Genomic DNA, 21560 nt, shown 5'->3' with positions numbered 1-21560 from the left:
CTTGTCTTCTGCAGCCACATAAAGCCTGAAAGGAAACCCCTCCTAGGCGCCTTAAGCACGGGTGATGAAGATAAGTAATACTTGATTTTCTCAAACACCTATTGCTGTTTTGCCCCCCAAGTAAATTTGGTTTCATCTTTTAACCGAAGAATAGGAGTAAAATCATTGATCTTCCCCGACAAGTTAGATATAAGCCTTCTCAAGTAATTTACCTTGCCTAGGAATTTTTGTAAGTCACTTTGGCATGTAGGAGCTTGCATCTTCCGTGTACCTTCAATCTTCTTAGGATCAATCTCTATGCCATTGTCATGAATAATGAAGCTCGAAAACTTTCCAGCTGATCCACCAAAAGCACATTTAAGTGGATTCATCTTCAACAACACGTCTTCTCGAGAGTAAGTCATAAATCAGTCAATTGAGAATTTAAACCATCCAACTTAATCAAATTATCATCAGTGTAAACTTGCAAGATAACTGTTGACGGTCCTTAAGTCACCAAATTAAATGTCAACTCTTGCATCTTCTAGTGTTTAAATAATCACTAAACTTAGCTGGGGTTTAATTCTAATTGGTTCCACAAGTTTTGGTGAATTATGATTTGCGGGCACCCACAAGTGAAACATAAGGGAAAACATGAGTGAACGTAGAAGAAACACACAGAAAATCCTGACCTGCATCTCACTTACAAGAAGGGCCCACCAGACAAGCCAAACCGACGTTCCAAGGCGGCAGCACCCAAGGGATGTGGCAAGGGCACACCTATCAGCCTGCTGAGCAAAGGCGGTGGTCGGGGGCCCACCTGGGGGTCCGCCGACCTCCAAGGTCAGCCGAACCCGGATGAGCTCCCATCCAGGTGCACTTTGGTGGGATATCCTCCACTGCCATTCCTACGTCGGTGCCAACTGTTTCCTTGTATGCCTCCACCTCAAACCGAACTATTCAAGCTATAAAAGGTGGAGAGGAGACCCTCCCAAAAAACAACACATTTGGAGAAGAAGAGAAGAGGGACTCCACCTTACTTTGTAGCATTAGGATAGGAGTGTGTGAGGAGAAGCTGAAAAAGAGCCGGACTTGTCGGCCTCTCTTCTACCTTGTACCTTGCCAGGTACGAATCTTTTGAGTAATTACCTAAGTTTATATAAGTGGTAAAGTTCTAGGTAAAGTTATTCTCTTGTTGTTATTTGTTTACGGGTTCATCGTCCATTCTTGCAGCGGATACTCTAGTACAGGGCCCTTGATAAAGACGGGATAACCCTGCGCAATGCTAGAGTAGTAGTCGATGATATAAACGTGGTGTTTAGGTCTTAGATTACCTTTGTTTGCTGTGAGCTCCCACGGTGTTGCAAGGTAGGCGGCAGATGGTGACAACCCTGTTTGTCTCTCAAAGTCCCTCAAATTCGGGGTTGGAGTAGAGCTAATAGCCGGAGTGTCCTGGTAGACCAGGGTCAGACTGGTGCCCGAAGTAAACGAGTAAAAGCTTGAGTTTATTCTTCCTTGATCCTTTCCCTTAGAAAACCACACTACCCAAGGCCATTCTATCTATTGTTCTTCAAGGTAAACTACCTAGAAGACCATTACACCTGAGAAAATACGATACCCTAAATACTCTCCAGGTGAAGTGCTACAACGATATATCTGTGCGCTTGTGGATTTATTCGTGAACATTAAGAAATACCAACAAGCATTTCTAGTGCCGTTGCCGGGGAACTGTTGCTGTAGTTGTCTTTGAACCTAGTTTGCCTGTGTATCCTTTATTTTTATCTTTCTCCTTTTTTTTATCCTTTTCTTACCATGGACCACATTTCTATCCAAAAACTTTCAGCTACCAAGTGTGAGTTCTTAGAGCCACCACAATCTTCCAAGCCCATCACAGGTTTTGGCTATGAACTCCATCCTGGCTTCATTGACATGCTTCGGGAACAACCCTTCTCAGGCTTTAACGATGAAAACCCTTACCACCACCTACGAGAGTTCAAGCAATTGTGCTCATGTCTGACCTTTTCGGGCATGGCACAAGAAATAGTTCGGTGGAAGTTGTTTAATTTCCTTTCTCCTTTGATGAGAGAGCGAAGCAATGGTACGCCCATAATGTAGGGAAGGTGAACAGAGAATGAGAGGAACTACAGGATAGGCTCTGTCTCGCATTGTTCCCTATTTCTCGAATCGCTTCCTTGCGAAAAGAGATCCTCGACTTTCATTAGGACAAGAAGGAAACCGTAGGTGCAGCCTTGGCCAGGTTTTCACAGTTAACCCATGCTGGCCCAGACTTGTCTATTCCCGACCATGTGTTGCTCCAACACTTTTGGTTAGGGCTTAGCAAGGAGTCTGCCCTACACTTTGATATCACTGCTGGAGGATGATTCGCACATAAAACCACAACCGAAGGAGAAGCACTTCTAGACCGTATCCTAGAAAACACCTCCTTCACCGAACCTCTTCCAGCTAATGAACCATCAAGCCAAGAGGAAGTCCCGTTGGTTGAATCTGCACCCCTTTTGCTAACCTTTCCAGAAACAACCTTCGAATCTTCCCCCGAACCTAGAACACTAGAGGAAGAAGAAATTCAACCTCTAGATTTCCCTTTAGACATCGAGGAGGATTTATTTCAAAACTTTAGAAACACCTCGACGTACCGCCATCAAAAGAGACCTCCAGTTTCGGTATCCCCTTTTGATCCTCTTGATAAGGCTTCCCTTAAAGAGACCATCAAGGGGCTTACAACTATCATAAGCAGCGAATGGCTACAAGAGGGGGAGCTTTCTTCTAAAGCAATTCAGATTCATACCCCCTCCTTAACCATCCAATGCTTCATTCAAGGAACTGCAGTCACCGCTCTTTATAATCCTACGGTTGGAACAATCATCATTTCCGCCTCTTTTGCTCTTAACCATCTAGGCAAAAATTCTTTCTTTCCAACCACGAAAACCTTCCAAATCTCACCACGCTCCATCATAGAAGCCCTTGGGATTGTACACGACGTGCCTGTTTGGCACGAAGATGTCGAGATCACCCTAGATTTCCATGTCTTCGAAGTCCAAGACTTCAACGTTCTGATAAGGTATCTCGTTGAGAAGCTGTTCCTAAAGGTATCCCCACTAGACGTAACCCTTGGAGGAAGAACCTATTCCATGCCAATCTCATGATCAAGGAACACAGTTTCTCATCCTCTCCCCAAGAGGAGCTGACTAAGAAAGTGTTAGCCATTTAACCCTTCGAAACCCTTGAGACATCCCTAAAAAAAGATGCTAAACTCTTTATCCAAGAAGAAGATGATCTAGGGGAAACTCTTGAGCTACCCACGCATGAACGGCCAACACGTCCACCAATCGAGCTGAAACCCCTTCCTTCTGGCCTCCGCTATGCTTTCCTGAATGGTGACATGGAGTCTCCCATCATAATTAGCGATAGACTTTCTGGTAAGGAGACAACCAAGCTTTTAGCCGTTTTAGAAAACACTACAACGCATGTGGGTTTCTGTGACATTCCATCTATATTGCAGAAAGTGGTAATTTTTTTATGTTTCATAATCTGTGACACTTGCATGATGAAAATTCGTTTGTTGTCTATACCCTGTAATAAAAGGTATTCAATGACGAAACTCCATTTTTTCATCATAAACTTTGTGATGATTCTTCTATCGTCACTAATTTATGATGATAGTTTTTCATCATTAAAGATCTATAAAATGTCACAAAACCTTGTAAGTGAATGATGTGGCAGTGACTAGGATCTGATGTGGCAGCACTTTCATGACGATTTGAATCTGACATGGCAGCACTTTCATGACCATAAGAAGATGGTTTATATTTGATTCGTCACAAAATATAAACCAGTACATATACAGAACGCATGTCAACACAACACATCAAACAAGAATTCATATTAATGATATGGTTTGCATCCACTGAAAATTCATATTGCATCCATCAAGAATTCAATTCATCAAAAGTTCCACCTACTGAGATAGTAACCAGCAACTTCCCATTGTTCTTCCAAAAATGCCACATGAACCAAATATGGCACAAAAAACAAATGCATTGTGGATCCTATAAAATAACTTTACTGAGCAGAAAGGTAAATAGATATTGCAGCATCACATACAAAGGGAAACTAGCTAACTACAAAGGCAGGTTGTATATGAGCTCCCATGCTACTTCAAGTTGCTCACACCTGCATGTTGCTCACACCTGCATAATTCTTAACACATAAAAACAAATTGTCAGATAGATGAATATGGAATAGTTAGCTGGAAGCACGTAGGTGCAAACTGAAAAGGAGGAAGTGATTACCTGACAATTATGCCTTCTTTATATACAATCATCAGGTTATCAGTGTCATACTCGTAATGCTCAGGCCACGTTCTGCAATTTCGAATGAAAATTTGAGAAAGAAGTAATTGTATTTACCACGGGCATAGCATACCCAGGGTCCAAATGTTGAAATAGCATAAGCATAAGACTAATTTAACTACTCAAATCGGAAAGAGCAGATCAGATCGCAGTTCGAAATACTACCAATTAATTGTATCTATCTAGCCAAGTCCTTCTTTACTCTCTTTTAACTACTCAAATTGGAAAGAGCAGATCAGACTCATTAGTACCTTCGCTGCAAGGAGTTCTTTATTTGCAGCTGTTGTCAGATCCGTCTGAGTGCTCTTGTGCTGCGCGATGTCACACCCAGTTTTAATAACAAAACCGAATGCATAACTATATGTATGCTAAGATCAAATTCCATACATATAGTGACTTTATCATTGAATAATCAGCAACACTACCACGAAAAGAGAATTAAAAGACTATAAAGATTATCAGAGTTATACAGCTTATCCTGAAAACGAAGTCTTCAAATTTCACAGGCAATCGATCAGGGGTTGCGTACACCTAGAACTCAGCATCATCTTCAAAAGACATCACATCAATTTTCTCTTCTGAGCAGTAATTATAACAAGCGTGAGTACACTTATGGTTGTTACTCAGCAAGTGTTGGGAATTATATGATATGAAGGCCAAAATCAAGGAAAGGCTGACTGGCTTACTGCGATAAGCAATTTTAGTTGGTCAAATTTTATTAGCACCTGATTACTAAGGTATAAGTTCATACCAACCCATATTAAAAGAAACAGAAAAGATATAGCAGAAGCATAACGATAACCATAAACATAATCCATGATTTAATTCATCCTCAAGTTCAATTATTATGTGAGCGTCAAAACCGCTCTTAACCATGAGCATGGCTGATATATCAGTTTTCACTTTATATAGGTTGTACACTTTACCCACAATTCGTGTCTTCCGATTTGCCCGAAGTAGCTAGCCTCTTAAACACTTCTGAGGTGAGTGGCAAGAGATTCACTACAAGACCTTTATAAAGATTATCTAACTTATGACAATCCGCTAAGATTTCAAGCCGCAGTGGTCATAACCCTCCCTAATGAGGAAGACGCCTTAACCAGGATCATATCTAAGCCTCAAGAGGACCGGACTATACCCCATCAACATACTCCCCTCTTGCCCTTTCGGTAAGACTATCACAAGCCAGAGTTTCTAATTAATTAGCCAAGACCAGAGCGATATAGTATTGTGGTTGTACTGTTTTGCTAGGTGATTCTCCATGTTCCAATTAAACAGATATGATCTTGTGATTAACAAGATAAATTATCCAAGAACTTTTAAGTAAAATAGGTGTAGCATCATCATTGTTATCATCATGGTTATTGATATTTCAAAATAGGAACCAGTTATAGCAACTAAGCAGAAACTACCCAATAAGAAGATAAAATCTAGGTTGACAAGGAATGATCATAAAGACTAAGCATATCGTTAATTAGAATCCATCAAGTTAAGACACATGCATGCATAAAGAAAGTTGTATTTATTATGATTATTAGGACAAAAGAATGATCAAGAAAATACTTGCCTTTCTTCCAATGAAAATTGCTGCTCAGAGTCTTTAACTATTGTTCTTGGAACTCTTAATCTTCAAAGCTCTTGGATTGCGCTCCTTCTAATATCAAACGAGCATCGGACAGAAGCACAACAACAAACAAACATACAAGGAGAACTAAGAACAACACACCAAACAAAAGAAAAGCTTAAAAAGATGTACTAAAGGATAAGGCTCGTTGCTAAGATCACGAGAACGCAAGGAACACGAAAAATGGAGCTACGATTGAAAAAGAAACAGCTATCGAAAGATTTATATTATAAAAGAAAATAAAAGATCTATAAGCTTCATTTATTTTAGTTGGAAAACAGATGTAAAAGATATTCAAACGAGAATATCCCTAATTATAATTAACTCATATTATATTTGCATTAATAAAAACAAAGTAGAACTTAGTCAAATTTTATATATAATTGTCTATATACAAATTACACTAATTAGACAATTAATTAGAAAGAAGACTTGTGAGAACATCTAAGCATATAACTTTATGATTCGAGTTGAGCTAAACAAATTAATTTACAAACATATTTAAGTTGATATTAATCAAGTTACATTAATTATGAAAACTGGAGTACAGATCTAACTGGATTTTATTTAGAAAAACTAGATGGGAGGACATTAATCAAATTAAATCTATATTTAATTTTAAAAAATAGGAACTATGGTACAACAACACTACTAAATGATAGTTTAGGATTTTAGAAGACTAACGCAAAAAGAACGGGTCAAAACGGATCTAAAATAACGAAACGACAAAATTACACATGAAACAAAGTTGCAGGGACCTAGTCACGATTAACTATAGATTTCAGGGGCTAGCATGGAAGATTTGCAAGACACAGAAACAATGCTCGCAAATAGATCAAAGTTTAGAGAAAAATCTGTAAAACATCAGGGCTGGGTTAGGGTTGAACAGATCAAAACTTACAGGGGGTTTTCTGCAGATTTTGTAAGACACAGGAAAGAACATGAAAATTACATGATTCGCTGTGGGTCTAATCGCAAAAGCTCGGGGTGTTCCTGGACATGGCCGGTGGCGGCACTATTGGCCGGATTCCCGGCAATTCCAGGCACAGGAGATCGCGGGGAGCGGGGGAAAAGAAAGAGGACAACGAGGGGATTCGATTTTACCTCTTACCTATGGCGGAGAAGCACCGTGGTGGCTGGAATTTGATAGGGATGAAGGCGCCGGTGGTCTGTTCCGAGGAGAACGATGAGGGCGGCGTTTGTTCTGTTCTGCTTGGCGAGTTCCTGGGCGCCGGCACAAGCGCGATGCAGGAGGGGGGTCCCGCACGGCAGGGAGGTGCGGTGCAGGGGGATTGCAAGGAGGCAGGGTGTAGCTGGCGTCGTTGGTTTCTACTCCCCTGGCGACAGTGCCCTGCGCGGCCTGCGGCGAAGCATAGGGGTGGCGGCACTCTGGTGGTGGCACATGGGCTCAGGAGATAGCCACGGCCAGTAGGGGGAGCGGAGCAGGGAGGCGATGCAGGGGCGCACAAGAGCTAAGGCATAGGGAGAAATGCGGCGTAAGGGGTGCGAGGGGGAAGTGACGGCTGCAGGGTAGGGCGACACCTAGCGGGGAGCGCGTGGTGGCAGGGTAGGGCACATGGGGAGCAGGGCTATACGTTTTATAGGGAGGGACTGCCCTGGCTCGGTGTGGCACGCACGCCATGGTTCCACGCGGCGTTACAGACGCGATGCAGGCTATGCCGAGGCTAACCCGGGCTGGGAGCTGCAGGTAGGGTTGGGTTCGACCGGGATAGGTTCGGGTGTGGGCCGAACAGTTTCGGCCATGGGCTGAGAGTTGAACCTGGTCTGGCCGAGCAGGTTTGGTTGGTGCTGGCCTAGAACACCGAACTGGGCCGCGGAAAGTAGAAAAGACGGGGAGGTGGAACTGCACAAAGAGAGGATCGACCGTAGATAGAACGAGACAAAGAGATAGAGATAGAGAAAGGTCGAGCATGCTGCACAAATCCTTTCATAGAGCGTGGATTGTTGGGCTTACGTGACGTGGATTGCCGGGCTTACGTGACGCACACGCCGAGGACAATAACGTGAGCCATCCAGTCTCGAATGAAACCAAAATGGCACGTAGCAAACAACTAGCTCGGTCTGCAGGTGACATACAAGAATACGATGAGGTCGGGTATATGTGGCCAGATCGGACTTGATCGACGAGTCCTAGCACGCACGCACAGGAAAGCTGAGTTTGGAAAAGGAGAGGAAGGAAAAAGAGAGGAGAGGGATGTTGATGGCTGAACTGGGTCGGATCAGGTTTAGGTTTTATCGATTCAGAGGTCAAGATCATGTAGCGATGACGTAGGTCACTGTAGCTAGCATTTACGACACCGGAGCATCGTCGGAAAACGTAGAAATCAAGCTATGGCTCCGTTTCAAGCGTGATTTGATCGGGGAGAAAGATTAGAAGATGGGGAATTCAAATGGGCATTTTAGGGTATCGGATATGACATAGTAAAAAGGGAGGATGGTGATATAACGGATCGGTCCGACTGCGATGAGAAATTGAATTTTAGGAAGGAAGTCTACTTTTTGATGGCGGAACTCGAAAAACGACGAGATCAAAGCAGTGGTCGAGCTCAACATCACGGTTCTAGGATCTAAGGCGGACTAGACCCAAAATGAGTTGAATCCAGCTCGAGAGGAAAAGAAAATGAATTCATTTTCCAAAACATATTTTCAAGCTTAAAATAAATCTTGAAATTCTAGATAAATATTTTTAAACCATGAAAAATATATCTAGAAGAATCACAAAAATTATAAGGAAAACTCTAGAGATAATTTGGGACGGGAGGAATCCAAATAAAATATTTGGGACATAAAAAAGATTTTAGAGCCTTCAAAAAAAATATTTTAGGGTGTGACACGCGAGGCGCCACAGCATGAGGCACAGGTTCACCTCGGGCTCGTGAATCGCCAGATCCGCTGCGCCGTCACCTAGTAGCGCCGCCCGCATGTACCTGAGCCGTCGGCGCCAGCACTACTGCCGCTCAATCCAGGCTGCCCGGTCCACAGCTTACTGATGGCCCAACCACCTGATCTCATGCAGGAAATCATTCAACTACCTTGAAGTGAACAGAGACAAATTTCAGAGGGATCCATCATTCAACTACCTTGAAAGTGAACAGAGACAAATTCAGCTTGATGAAAAACTGACAACAAGTGCTGCTTTCAAAAGTAAACGAATGTATTTTATTGCCTTGCAGGTTTCTAAACATTTTTAAAGCAGGCCAAGACAGACACAGTGCATGGAGGCCTTATCAGTATTAGTAAAAGCAAAAACTGGTTTATCGATATATCAAAAGAATATATTTCAGAACTACTACTGATTAGTGTACCAAATATCTTGATCAGAGCAAAGATTCCTAGTTATGCTGCAATTGCTGGAATCATGAACTCCTAATTTGTTGAGTGGTAATCATATCAACAGGAAAACACTAAACAAATGGATGTACAGTGAAGTAACCAATCTAATCCAAAGGGATTCGGCTACTAATCTAAAGGAAGTTGGCTACTAATCCAAAAGGTGATCATGAAACACTAAGCCGAAGGATGATGGTGGTAATCATATCAACGGGATTCAACTACTAATCCAAACGGGATTGGCTGCTCACCTCAGATCTTGTCTCCTTGGATGGCCGGGTTGCACAAACAGCAAGAACGATGGCACCCATGTGAGGAGATGATAGGTGCAGGAGGGTGACGGTGGCTCGTCCCCCACTTCACAGCGTGAGGGGATGCAGGGCCGAAGGAAACGGGCGGCGTTGTTCCCTACTCCGCCGCGTGGGGAGGTGATGGCGGTGGAGTTCGATGACGCCTGCAGTCCTTCCCCACTCCGCGGTGTGAGGAGGAGATGGTGGGTGGAGGTCGGCGTCTTCAAGGTCGTGCTCCTCGCGGACGGCCTCGGGACGCTCGATCTCGCCCTCCCCGTGCTCCTCTGCATCACCGCCGCCGCCGCCGCGCTCGGCATGGAGACGGAGCCCCAATTCGACCATGCCGTGGAGCAGCGGGGGGCCAAGAAGAACTGTGGCACCAGATCTGAGCGGGGAGTTTGGGTGGGAGTGGAGGCGCCGCCGCCCAGGGGAGGAGAGGAGAGGAGCGGGGGCCTTCGGCGCACACGCCTCTACTGAGGCATGCAGGGGAGGAGAGCAACAAATTTGGTATTTCACCGTCCTTAAAAATGGCTTTCGCCCGATTGCCATCCTGCAATTGGCTTCGCTCTTTTACTATTACGAAACATGGTTATCCCGTAGCAATATCTTTTCACCCTTTTCCAATTCATTTTTCGTTTTCCTACGTTTTCTTTGACTTGAACTTCCAAAAATTCCCCTACCCCAATTGATTGTCAAAAAGAACCGAAGGATCCGTTATTTTTTCTCGCCGCTCTTTCTCCTCTTCGTTCTAGACGGCGGCGCCCCTGCACAGGTGACGACGGCGGGCGGCACCCCTGCAGAGGTGATGACGGCGGGCGGCGCCCACTAGACCCGACGCAGCTCCTCCGAGGGAAGGTTAAGAACTCCTCCTAAGTAAGCTCCGCAACCCCATTTGCGTAGGTTAGGAAGGTCCTCAAACCCTAACCCTAGTGCTTTTTCTGCAGCCGCGTTGGGGAAGGAGGGAGATGTCGCAGAGCAGCAGCAGCTTCCCTCCCCCCGTTTTGTCGCCCTCGCGCAATATCCTCTCAGCCCTAGTGGCCTCCCTCTCATTCCATGCCCAGATTGTGAGGATCAAGTTGTGGAGTGCAAATCATGGAAGAATAAGAGCCGGGTGTTCTTCAAATGCATAAGATATGATGAGCATGTTAGTTGAGGGAACTTGGTTCAATTCGGTTGGCATTTAATGAAGAGCTCATTAAAGAGCTCATTACTGCTTGCTTGTTAGTTACAGGTGCCTGGCAGATGCGGGTTCTTTAGGTGGCTTAAACAATTCAGGATGGTTGTTGTTGCAAAGGAACAAGAACTGATGCAAAACCCTTGTTGCAATGGAACAAGAGTTGAAGCAAGTTTGCCCTTCTACAAGTGGATTTCATATTAGAATCAGCTTGTGTGATGAAGCAAAGATTGACAAGTTAATCAATTGGGTTCAGTTTCTGGTGCTGATCTGCATTATCATAGCTGTTGTTATGTTTTTTTGGTGTAGTAGTGTTGCTTGTCAAGTGATCAAGCCATCCATGCATCAGTGGTGCATTAGTGTAACTGTAACTGTGACTCTCTATCAATAATAATTATTTATCAGTGATGCATTAGTACTCTATATTGTGATGCAATATTCTGTCTTGCAATGAAACTGTGTCATTCAGCAAAGTAGTGTTGTCTGAAATTGGCACTTGACAATGGGATGCAATATCTTAGCTTGCATTTAGGGCTCACAAATACTGAGTCACAAATAGCTCACAAATACTGATGAGTACTGGGTTCACAAATACTAAGCTCACAAATAGCTCAGAAATACTGAGTGGACAGGTACATTTAGATCACAAATACTAAGTTCACAAGTACATAAATTTCTAAGGCTTGAAGTTCACAACTCAATTAGTCTTCAGCCTTTTAGGTGTCAGCTTCCTTGCAGGACTCTTGTTGTCTGCAGTTTTTTGCTTGGTGGGTGAGGCTGCCATTGTGGGCTGGGTACTGGTGCCTTCTCCAAGCAGCATAGCATATCGGCTGCAAACAAAAAATGAGATGTGCAAAAAACTGTGTTGAAGCAAAAAAAAAAAATCCTAAAGCTTGTTTCCTAGCAGCATACCTTCTAGTAACCCTACCAGGGCTATTCTACAATACAGTTTGCTTGGTGGAAACTTCAGTAGTAGCATTCCCATTCTTAGTAGCATTTCCCTTCTTAGTAGCATTCCCCTTCTTAGTATTTTCTTTTGGCTTTGTATTATCTTTGGTAGTATTTTTTCTTGGCTTTCTCTTCCTGCATAGTGGAATAAAATTGCATCAAAATTATGTTATGTAATATTGCAGCAAGATCAAATGTTGTGTACTGTTATGCACCTTTTCTTTTTTCCATTAAGAGACCATTTGTAGCTTGTCTCACCATGGCCCAATTCTCCAAATCCATTGCACTTTCGTTTGCCCCTGATCATCTGTTTCTTTCCTTTGTCAGCCTCATTATTGCCATCTTTTTCATCAGATTTAGTAGCAGACTTGGCACTTGATTTACCACCACCACCTTCAAGGAAGCTTTTGATCCTGAGTTTCCTTTGCGTTCCTACACCCCTTGGAACAAGTGGTGCTGCTATCACAAAAGGAAGTTCTACATGTGGCCAATATGACTTGTCAGGCAGTGGCTCAATAAGTCTCTTGTATGCTTTTTGAAACCTCTCCACAGAGTAGTACTCATGAACATAGTCCTCTAGGTTGACATCCCTATCCTGCTGTGCTGTTAGTAATGCCAAAGTATGCTAGCACGGATTCCCTGTGTGCTGCCACTCCAAGCATGTACATTCTTTTAAAGGTGCCTTAACAACATTCCTGGACCCACTACTATTATTCCATATCTCCCCTTGAACATTGTCTGCTTTCACCACTGTCAAGTGTCCTAACCCCTTAGTCTTTGCTTTTAGTTGTTGAATAACAGCTGGTAGGATCTTGCCAGTCAATCTTTCTCCAATACTTCTCCTCTTGTTCCAGAGCACCATAATCATTTCTCTCAGCTTGTCTGCAAGCTCACAAACAGGTAGGTCCTTTTATCTCTTTGATCCAATTGGTAAAACATTCTACAAGATTGTTGGTGATATAATCACACTTGATTTCTTGGTTGAAGGAACATCTCATCCACTTCAATGCATGATAATTTTGTAGCCACTCTAACACATCACTAGATGCTTCCACAATTGACTGCATGTGCTGTTGAAACACCTCAATCCTATATGCTCTTGTTGCAGGGTACATCTTAGAGTGAGTGTTTGTCGGTGTTTTACCGCCACGCCCACCAAGGGATACCCCCGAGGTGGTGAGTTTGGAGGTAGGGTGTCGCCGAGATTAGGAACTCGAAGGTGCAAAGAACACAAAGTTTAGACAGGTTCGGACCACCGAGAGCGTAATACTCTACGTCCTGTGTGGTTTGTATTGCCTTAGGTGGTGGTCGGGTGATCTCCTGGGTGATTTGTTGCATGAGGCACGAGTTGTCTCTCATGCTCCCTGCTTGAGGAGGGTCCCTGTCTGCCCTTATATAGTCTAGGAGGATAGGGTTACATGGAAGTCCTAGTCGGATACGAGCTCTAAAGTCCTACCCGAATACTTTTTGTGTAGTTTTCTACTGTATCCGACTAGTTTTACTACTGCATAAGTAGTTCTAGTAGGCTACGAGTAGTTACAAGCAGTGTAGGGCATGGGCCATGTCCCACCCATTATTCTGTAAGATTTAAGCTATGTGCGTAGTCCCGTATGCCCGGGTCTGACAGTGTCACCACCAGATCTCTTGATAAAGTTTTGCATAAGATGTCTAAAGCATTCCCTTTGTTCAGCTTGAGGGAATACATCCTTTACTACATTCTCTAACCCTTTTCATGCTTCTGAGCAAACAGCAAGTGTAGGCATATCTCCTATAGCTCTATGTAGCATCATCATAAACCAAGTCCAATTATCTGTTATTTCGGACTCTATAAATCCAAAAGCGACAGGATACATCCAATTGTGACCAGCTAGTGTTGTGGCTGCAGCTAAATGGCCATTCCACCTACCATTAAGAGCTGTGGAGTCTACACTAAGGTATGGCCTACATCCTTCTTTAAACCCTTCAATGCAAGGCCCCAATGCACAAAAAAACCTATGAAAGTACACCTGACCATCAACAACCTTGATGTCAATCTCAATAATACTACTTGGTGACCGCTTCATGACCTCTTCCTTCCAACTGAATAGCTGCTGAAAACTTTCTTCCCAGCTACCAAACAATTCTATAAGAGCCTTTTGTCTTCCCTTCCACATTGTATCATAATGAATTGTGCACCTGTATTCATCTTGCAACTTAAGCTGCAACTCTTTAGCACCCATTGCCTTCTTCCTAAGGATATGAACAGCTTTTGAAGCAACCCAGGCACTTGTTGGTGTAGTAGTCTTCCTCCTACTACTAGATGTACACTTGTGCTCAGCAATCAATATTGTGACCTGCCAATAAGAAATAAATTATTAGCAGCTAATAAGATGTAATAATCTGAACAAATACAAAAAAAATTGTTACCAAGTAAATACCATGACAGTTTTTCCATCAGGCTGCCTTCTACCAACTATGTGCCAAGGACAATCCTCTGCTTTACAATTACCAATGTATCTTTTTTTGCCAGTTTTCTCAATTGCAAGTTCAAACTCCTCATTTATGGCAAATTGTCTCATAGACAATCTGAACTCTTTCACGTTGGGGTATACAGACCCAATATTCATGCATGGCTTATCTGGGTCATACACTATCACCTTCTCCATGGAATGCAATCATCAACAGGTAATGATTTACTAGCAGTATCAATTCCAACAGGGCAATTTGCTTTATCACCAGCCTTACCATCTACTCCTGCAGCTTTTCTAGCCTTCTCTGCCTTTTCTTCCTCCTCTCTCAAACCCAAAAGTTGAAACACTTGGTCATCCTCGATGATTTGTAACCTTCCTTCATACTCATCATATATTTCATTTATTTCCAGCGTATTCCAATCAACATTGCTTACTGTCAGCTCTTCTGCATCAGGTAAAGCTTCATCAACAAGACAAGATGCTTCTACTGGTACTAAACTAAGTCAGACTCCCCATCGAGCCTTGTAAAATTGGTTGCACATAAAAAAAAAAGTTAGATGGGCAACCAACTAAGCTTCTATACACTAGAGTTAGATGCGCTATCTGATCGATCTCGGAAGCATGACGAGTAAGAAAATGAGGAAAAGACTTACCCAGCAACGATATCAGCCCACTCGCAGTTCATGGTGCTGCCTCCTCACCTAACCTCTATTGCAGATCTGCAATGCAAGCTGCACTGCACCTCTGTCGCCGCTAAAACTAGCTAGTGCGGAAGCTGCGGAGGGGTCTGACCTTGGCGGATTAGGGAGGATGGAGGGGGGGGGGCTTGTTGCCCTAGGGCCATGGCATGCAGGCGGCAGCGGCGGCGGCCATGGGAGCAGCAAAGATAAGGGGGACGAGCAGCAGAGGGAAGAAAGAATGAGAGAAGACGGTGCTTGTGACCAAGAAAGGATAAGGTTTCTCTCAAGGGCATAAGGGTCAGTTCATGTTGCAAATAGAAGAAGAAAACGAAAAATGAATTGCAAAAGACTAAGGCATTGCAGCAGGATGGCCATGTTTCATAATGGCAAAAGAGCAAAGCCCAATTTCAGGATGGCAATTTGACGAAGCTCAGTTTTGAGGATGGCGAAATCCCAAATTTCTCGAGGAGAGGAGTAGGTGGTGTGCAGGGGCTGCAGCTAAGGGGAGGGAGAGAAGGGAGGCACTAGAGTTTTGTAACACCCTAATTTTTAAATTAGAAACATAAATAAATGTTGCTAGATTCTTTTTAGGACCCATAAGATTTTTATTCAATTATTTTGATTTTAGAGCATTTACCGTGAATCAATAGTAATTTACTTAACCATAAAAAGAAAAATAAGGAAATATAGGTCCTGTGCATTTCATGCCGCATTGCATTGTTTTATTGCTTGTCTTCCATTTGAATTTAAATTTCAAATTTAAATTCCAATGCATTTAAATGCATTTCTTTTTCCCTCTCTCTCTTTTTCTCCTCTTGGCCCGACCCATCTTCTCTCTCCCTTTTTCTTTTTCCTCCATGCGGCCTAGCCCATCCTGGCCTTTCCCTTCCCTTCCTTCCTCCCGCACGGCCCAGCCCAGCTGGCCTTTTCTTTTTTTTGCACCGCACGGCTTGGCCCAGCCGGCCCAACGGCGCCCAGCTCTCTCCTCTCCCTTCTCTCTCGCTGACAGATGGGCCCTGCCTGTCGGGCGCATCCTCCACCTCGAGCCCGACTCAGGTTTGAACCCGAGTTCGACCAAGGCACGAGTCCCGACCTCCCACGCCGCGTGATGCCCCGGACCCGCACGCCAAGACCCCGCGGCTGACCTGTAAAGCCGCCACCCCATGCCCTAGGCTCCGCACATTCTGCAGTCGCCGCCTCTTTGCCTTCAAGCCCTAGCCTGCGCTGCCTTCACTGCCAAACTCGGGGACGCCGCCGTCTCACCGCTCTACCGCCGGTGCACCGCCCCCGCCCGCTGCCGAAGCTCCATGTGAAGGTGGACATCATCGCATGCACTTTTTCCCTCTGTTTCCCCGCCTTCTCGCGCGCGCAATGCCTCGCCGGAGCTCCGCGACCGCGCGCCGCCGTCGTCCGCCTTCCTTGGCCCCCGGCGCCTCATCCCAACCCCCGAAACGTGTTCCCCTCCTCGCTCTTTTCCTCCCAAGCCAAACCCGAGTCAAATCCGTGGCTGGAGTCGCGTTTACGCGATTTTCCGGTGAGCCGCCGCCGCCCGCCACCGCAAATTTTCGCCGCCGACGCCATCGCCGCCTCAACCCCGTGCTGTTGTCCAATCCAGATTCGACGATCTAGAATAGATCTAGATTGGGGTCAAATAACCCGATACCGGTCAACCCTAGGATATTTTGGACTTTAGCCCCTACATCACAAATATACTGCCATAACCACGAATTGCTCCAATGTCACGAGGTATTCGTCGCAGAAGCCCATATGTGTTGTAGTGAAAGCATAGACCTATCTTTGGCTACTCGCTCCAGGATCTCAAGGGAATCAGTCCTACCCTCTGCACTCATCGCATCCCAATAGACCCATCTAGCACACCTTCTAGGGAACCTCAGCGTAGGCTGAATAATGCGATGAGGGAAGTTGTTAAGGCAGAGGTCCTTAAACTCTTTGCACGCCGGGATAATCTATACTGTACCACATAGCGAGTGGGTGAGCAACATTCTGGTAGTGCTGAAGAAGGGAGGAATGACTGCTGTTGAGAACAACAAAACGAGCTTATCTCACAACGAACCGTCACGGGGTGGAGAATGTGCATTGATTACCGGAAGCTCAACTTGGCAACAAAGAAAGATCACTTCCCGTTGCCCTTCATTGATGAAATGTTAGAGCGGTTGGTGAAGACTCTTTCTTCTATTTCCTTGATGGGTATTCAGGTTGTCATCAGATTCCCATCCACCTCGATGATCAGAGCAAGACCACATTTACATGCCCGTATGGAACCTATGCTTATCATAGAATGTCGTTCGGGCTTTGTAACGCTCCTGCATCTTTTCAACGGTGCATGATATCTATCTTCTCTGACATGATCGAGGAAATCATGGAACTTTTCATGGACGACTTCTCCAACTATGGGAAAACCTTTGATCATTGTCTCGAGAATTTAGACAAGGTCTTACGAAGGTGCCAAGAAAAGGACCTGGTGCTAAACTAGGAAAAGTGCCACCTTATGGTCTGTGAAGGCATCATTCTTGGGCACCTTGTGTCCGAGAGGGGGATCGAGGTGGACAAAGCAAAAATCAAGATCATAGAGCAGCTCCCAACTCTAGTGAATGTTAAGGGCATCCGTAGCTTTCTGGGTCATGCGGGGTTCTACTGGCGTTTCATTAAGGACTTCTAACAGATCGCTAGCCTCTCATGAACCTCTTAGCTAAGGATGCGCCTTTTGATTTCACTGACGAGTGTTTAAAAGCATTTTATATTTTAAAAGAAGAACTCATTGAAGCCCCTAATTGGAGTGTGCCGTTTGAAATAATGTGTGATGCTAGTGACTATGCTGTTGGGGCGGTCGTTGGCCAAACCAAAGATAAGAAGCATCATGCAATTTCATATGCTAGCAAAACTTTGAGAGGAGCTCAATTAAATTATGCAGCCATTGAAAAAGAGCTCCTGGCTGTCCTTTTTGCTATTGACAAGTTTAGATCTTACTTGGTTGGAGCAAAGGTTATTGTTTATACTAACCATGGAGCTCTGAAATATTTACTCACCAAGAAAGATGCTAAACCTTGTTTCATAAGTTGGATTCTCTTACTCCAAGAATTTAATCTTGAAATAAAAGATAAGAACATGGTTGCTGATCATTTGTCACGTATGCAAGTAACTAAAATGCAGGAACCTCCGATAAATGATTTCCTACACGATGACATGCTACTAAAGGTGACAGACTCAAACCCATGGTATGCGAATATTGTGAATTTCATGGTTTCAGGATACGTACCACCTGGGGAAATTAAGAAGAAACTAATCTTCGAGAACAGATGTCACCTTTGGGACGACCCATAGCTATACAGGGTATGCATAGATGGTTTGTTGAGAAGATGCGTACCAGCAACCAAAGGAATGCAGATCATAGAAAAATGTCACACTACAGCATATGGAGGCCACTTTGAAGCATTTCGAACTCAAGCAAAGATTTGGCAAAGTGGATTCTTCTGGCCAACAATGTATGAAGACACCAGAGAATTCATTCGAAGGTGTCGAAAGTGCCAGATGCATGGTGGCATCACAGCTCGCAATGCAATGCCCCTCACATACAACCTCCAACTTGAACTATTCGATGTGTGGGGCATTGACTTCATGGGACCATTCCAGAAGTCTCAAGATTGCGAGTACATCCTGGTTGCTGTCGACTACGTGTCCAAGTGGGTGGAGGCACTACCATGTAGAGCTGCTAATGCCAAGCATGCCCGCAAGATGTTCCACGAGGTCATCTTCCCTCGTTTTGGAACACCAGGATGGTCATAAGTGACGAAGGGTCTCATTTCATCGATAAGTCCTTCTGACACTTCTTGAGGGAGCTTGGTACACAGCATAACATAGCAACTCCATACCACCCGCAGACCAGTGGTCAGGCAGAAACTTTGAACAAGCAAATCAAGAATATTCTGCAAAAGACGGTCGATGAGATGGGAAAGGGATGGAAAAATAAGCTACTTGATGTACTCTGGGCATACAGAACAACATCCAAAACTCCCATCGGCATGGCACTGTATCAGCTCGTCTACGTCAAAACATGTCATCTGCCAGTCGAGCTAGAACACAGGGCCTACTAGGCCATCTAGAAGTGGAACATGGACATCAACCTGGCTGGAAGGAAAAGAAAAATCCAGCTTGCAGAACTAGAAGAATGGAGAGAAGGCTTACCACATTACCAACATATACAAAGATAGAACCAAACAATGACACGACAAGAGGGTGAAGGCCAAGGAATTCAAGGCTGGAGACAAGGTACTAATGTTTAATTCTAGGGTTAAGCTCTTTGGAGAAGGAAAACTCCACAGCAAGTGGAAAGGACCATACACCGTCATCAGCACATCTTCACATGGAGCAATCACAGTCCAAGATGATGAAGGTAAGATCTTCAAGGTAAATGGTCAATGTTTAAAGGTTTTCTACACACCCTTTAATCCAAACGGAGAGGTAGATGTTACTAGTTTGATAGATTTCAATGCTTTGCATCTTCCCTTCAACAAAAAGAGCTCAAGCCCACAACATTCTAGATGCCAGCTGTAACACCTCGGGTGTTTAGCACTGTTCTAAACATTGCCATTAACACACAAAGACCAAGATTAATTAAATCATGCATTTCATATATGCACATATTTATATGTATGTATGAGCGTGTGTGTGTATGTGTATGTGTGCAAGTAGAAGAAAAATTCTGTAAACCTTGAAAACCAACTCGACATGTCTGGCAAAGCCTGGCCACATATCCCTGTTGTTATACTCTATGCAGTTGAAATAGAAATCCTGCCGTGAATTTAAATTTCGAACATGAAATGACAAATGATTCAAATTAGAGTGACATTAAATTAACTTCAAATCTATAGCTCAAATCATTTTGGGCCTGAAATGAAAGTTGTAGATTTGAAAATCCCTATATCTTTCGTGTTCAAACTTTTTCAAGTTTCAATGGAAGATTTTGAAATAAATCAAAGTCAAATAACTGTTGATCTCTTCTCTCTCTTTTCCCTCCATTTTCTCTCTCTTGTTCCCACCTCTACTCTGTCCCCCTGCCCCGGCCATGGCAGAGTAGAGGCAGACCACCTCTACGCTGCGGCCTGAGGCCGCCTGCCACCGCCACCAATGCCTCTGCACCTCGACCAAGTGCTGCGCTATCGCCTGGCAATGCCTGCGCCGTTGCCGCACGACCGCACGCCCGACCGAGCCATGCCTGCCGCCGCCCGCCCGCGCCTGCCCTAGCTATGCTTCGATCTCCCGCGGCTTCAATGCCGCGCACGCCCGATGCCTCCACTCCCTCCTTCCCTCTCCCTACTCGCTATAAAAGGCCCCAGCCCTCGGCCCGCACGCCCGAGCTCCCTCGCCACCCGCCATTGCCGTGCCGAGCTCGCCCCTCCGCCCCACCCCGTCATAAACCGGCCACCCCAGCAGCTCCTCCCAACTCCCACTGGTCCTCCCTGACTCGGCCTCGCCCTCCCTCCCTTGCCGGAGCCGAGCCGCACCGGCTGCTGGAGCACTGCTCCGCCGTACCCCTTCCTTCGGCCGTCTCCGCCCCAACCGACGCCACCTGCAGGTCCCTCTCCCCGTCCTGATACTCCCTCGCCCCTTCCCCACCGCCGCCTATGAGCCCCTCGCTGGAATCCGGCCCAGCTCGCCGCTGGCCAACCCCAAGGGCCACATTGGGTCTTTCTTGCAAAATACCAAGGGTCTATTTGTAAAACCCGAGCTCCACTTTAGGTTTTTAAATCTACGAACTTATAAAATCCATGAAAAATCATAGAAACATCCTGAAAATGCAAACTAAAATGTTTTGGATTCCTTGCAACTAGATCTACAACTTTTCTTACATGCCCATGTTCAGTTTCTAAATATTTCTTACTCTACAATAAGAGTTATTTTAAATAGCTTTTATGTGTATCTTTTGTTCTAAGCTAGAACTAAGGTTGATTTTTGGACAGTAGTTTAGATCCTATGAGTTTAGTTGTGTGTAAACGTTTCAGGGCAGAGGACATCTCTAGCTAAAGATTTTATTGAATCTTGTTCTATGCCTTGACTAGATGGGTTTAATTGCTCTAGGTGATCTACTATTATTCATGAGATGCAACTCTTACAGTACTACTACACTGACACCTAAAGGCTGTAGAAAAATTTAGGACTTTTTTGCTTCAGTGGAACTTGCTTATTTAATTTTGCCATGAATAAATACATTAAATCAAGATAATTAGTTCCTGTACTTAGAAAATTATGAAAATTTTGCTAGAGACCAGGTTTGAGTATTTAATCATTATGAAAAAGTTTGAGGTACAGAGACGCAGTAGATATGCTAGTAAAAATGAATTTGGATTAATGCAGATTTATATTGCCTTATTTTCTAGACTCTGTATGCTGCTCAATAAAATCTGATAACTTTGCAGTAGCGTTAATATGGATATACTAGCACCCTGTAAAAGTTTGAGCATCAATGCTTGCATAGTTTGTTCTGTATAAATAGAACTAGGTTCTAGCAGTAGCGGTTTATTTTATTTTTCATGTTTAATCTATACAGTAAACTAGTTGCTCAGAGGTACCTTGTGTAAAAATGTCAACAACGGAAACCTGACCTAACTTCCATTATAAATTTCCACATGTGTCTTGTGTCTTTTTATGAAGACACAAAATTCCGGCACATGAGAAA

At 44.2% G+C, this 21560-nt stretch overlaps 2 long non-coding RNA genes across 3 annotated transcripts; both read right to left on the bottom strand.

The window, feature by feature from the left end:
* Nucleotides 1–3867: 3867 nt before the first annotated feature.
* Nucleotides 3868–4929, bottom strand: LOC112903426. 2 transcript variants are annotated; one of them, XR_003230804.1, is made up of 4 exons: nucleotides 4820–4929; nucleotides 4601–4660; nucleotides 4290–4361; nucleotides 3868–4197 (listed from the first exon to the last, which is right to left on the bottom strand). It is a non-coding gene; the product is annotated as an uncharacterized LOC112903426 (long non-coding RNA). The 2 variants fall into 2 exon arrangements; XR_003230803.1 differs by lacking the exon at nucleotides 4820–4929 and having other exon boundaries at nucleotides 3890–4197; nucleotides 4601–4796.
* Nucleotides 4930–5911: 982 nt separating this feature from the next.
* LOC112903427 lies at nucleotides 5912–10134 on the bottom strand. Its single transcript, XR_003230805.1, has 3 exons — nucleotides 9576–10134; nucleotides 8861–9026; nucleotides 5912–6003 (listed from the first exon to the last, which is right to left on the bottom strand). It is a non-coding gene; the product is annotated as an uncharacterized LOC112903427 (long non-coding RNA).
* Nucleotides 10135–21560: the final 11426 nt, after the last annotated feature.

The sequence above is a fragment of the Panicum hallii genome, chromosome 8 (assembly GCF_002211085.1).
Source record: "Panicum hallii strain FIL2 chromosome 8, PHallii_v3.1, whole genome shotgun sequence".
NCBI lineage: Eukaryota > Viridiplantae > Streptophyta > Magnoliopsida > Poales > Poaceae > Panicum > Panicum hallii.
The sequence above is the reverse complement of the archived record's forward strand: the minus strand, read 5'-3'. Positions and strand labels throughout refer to the sequence as shown.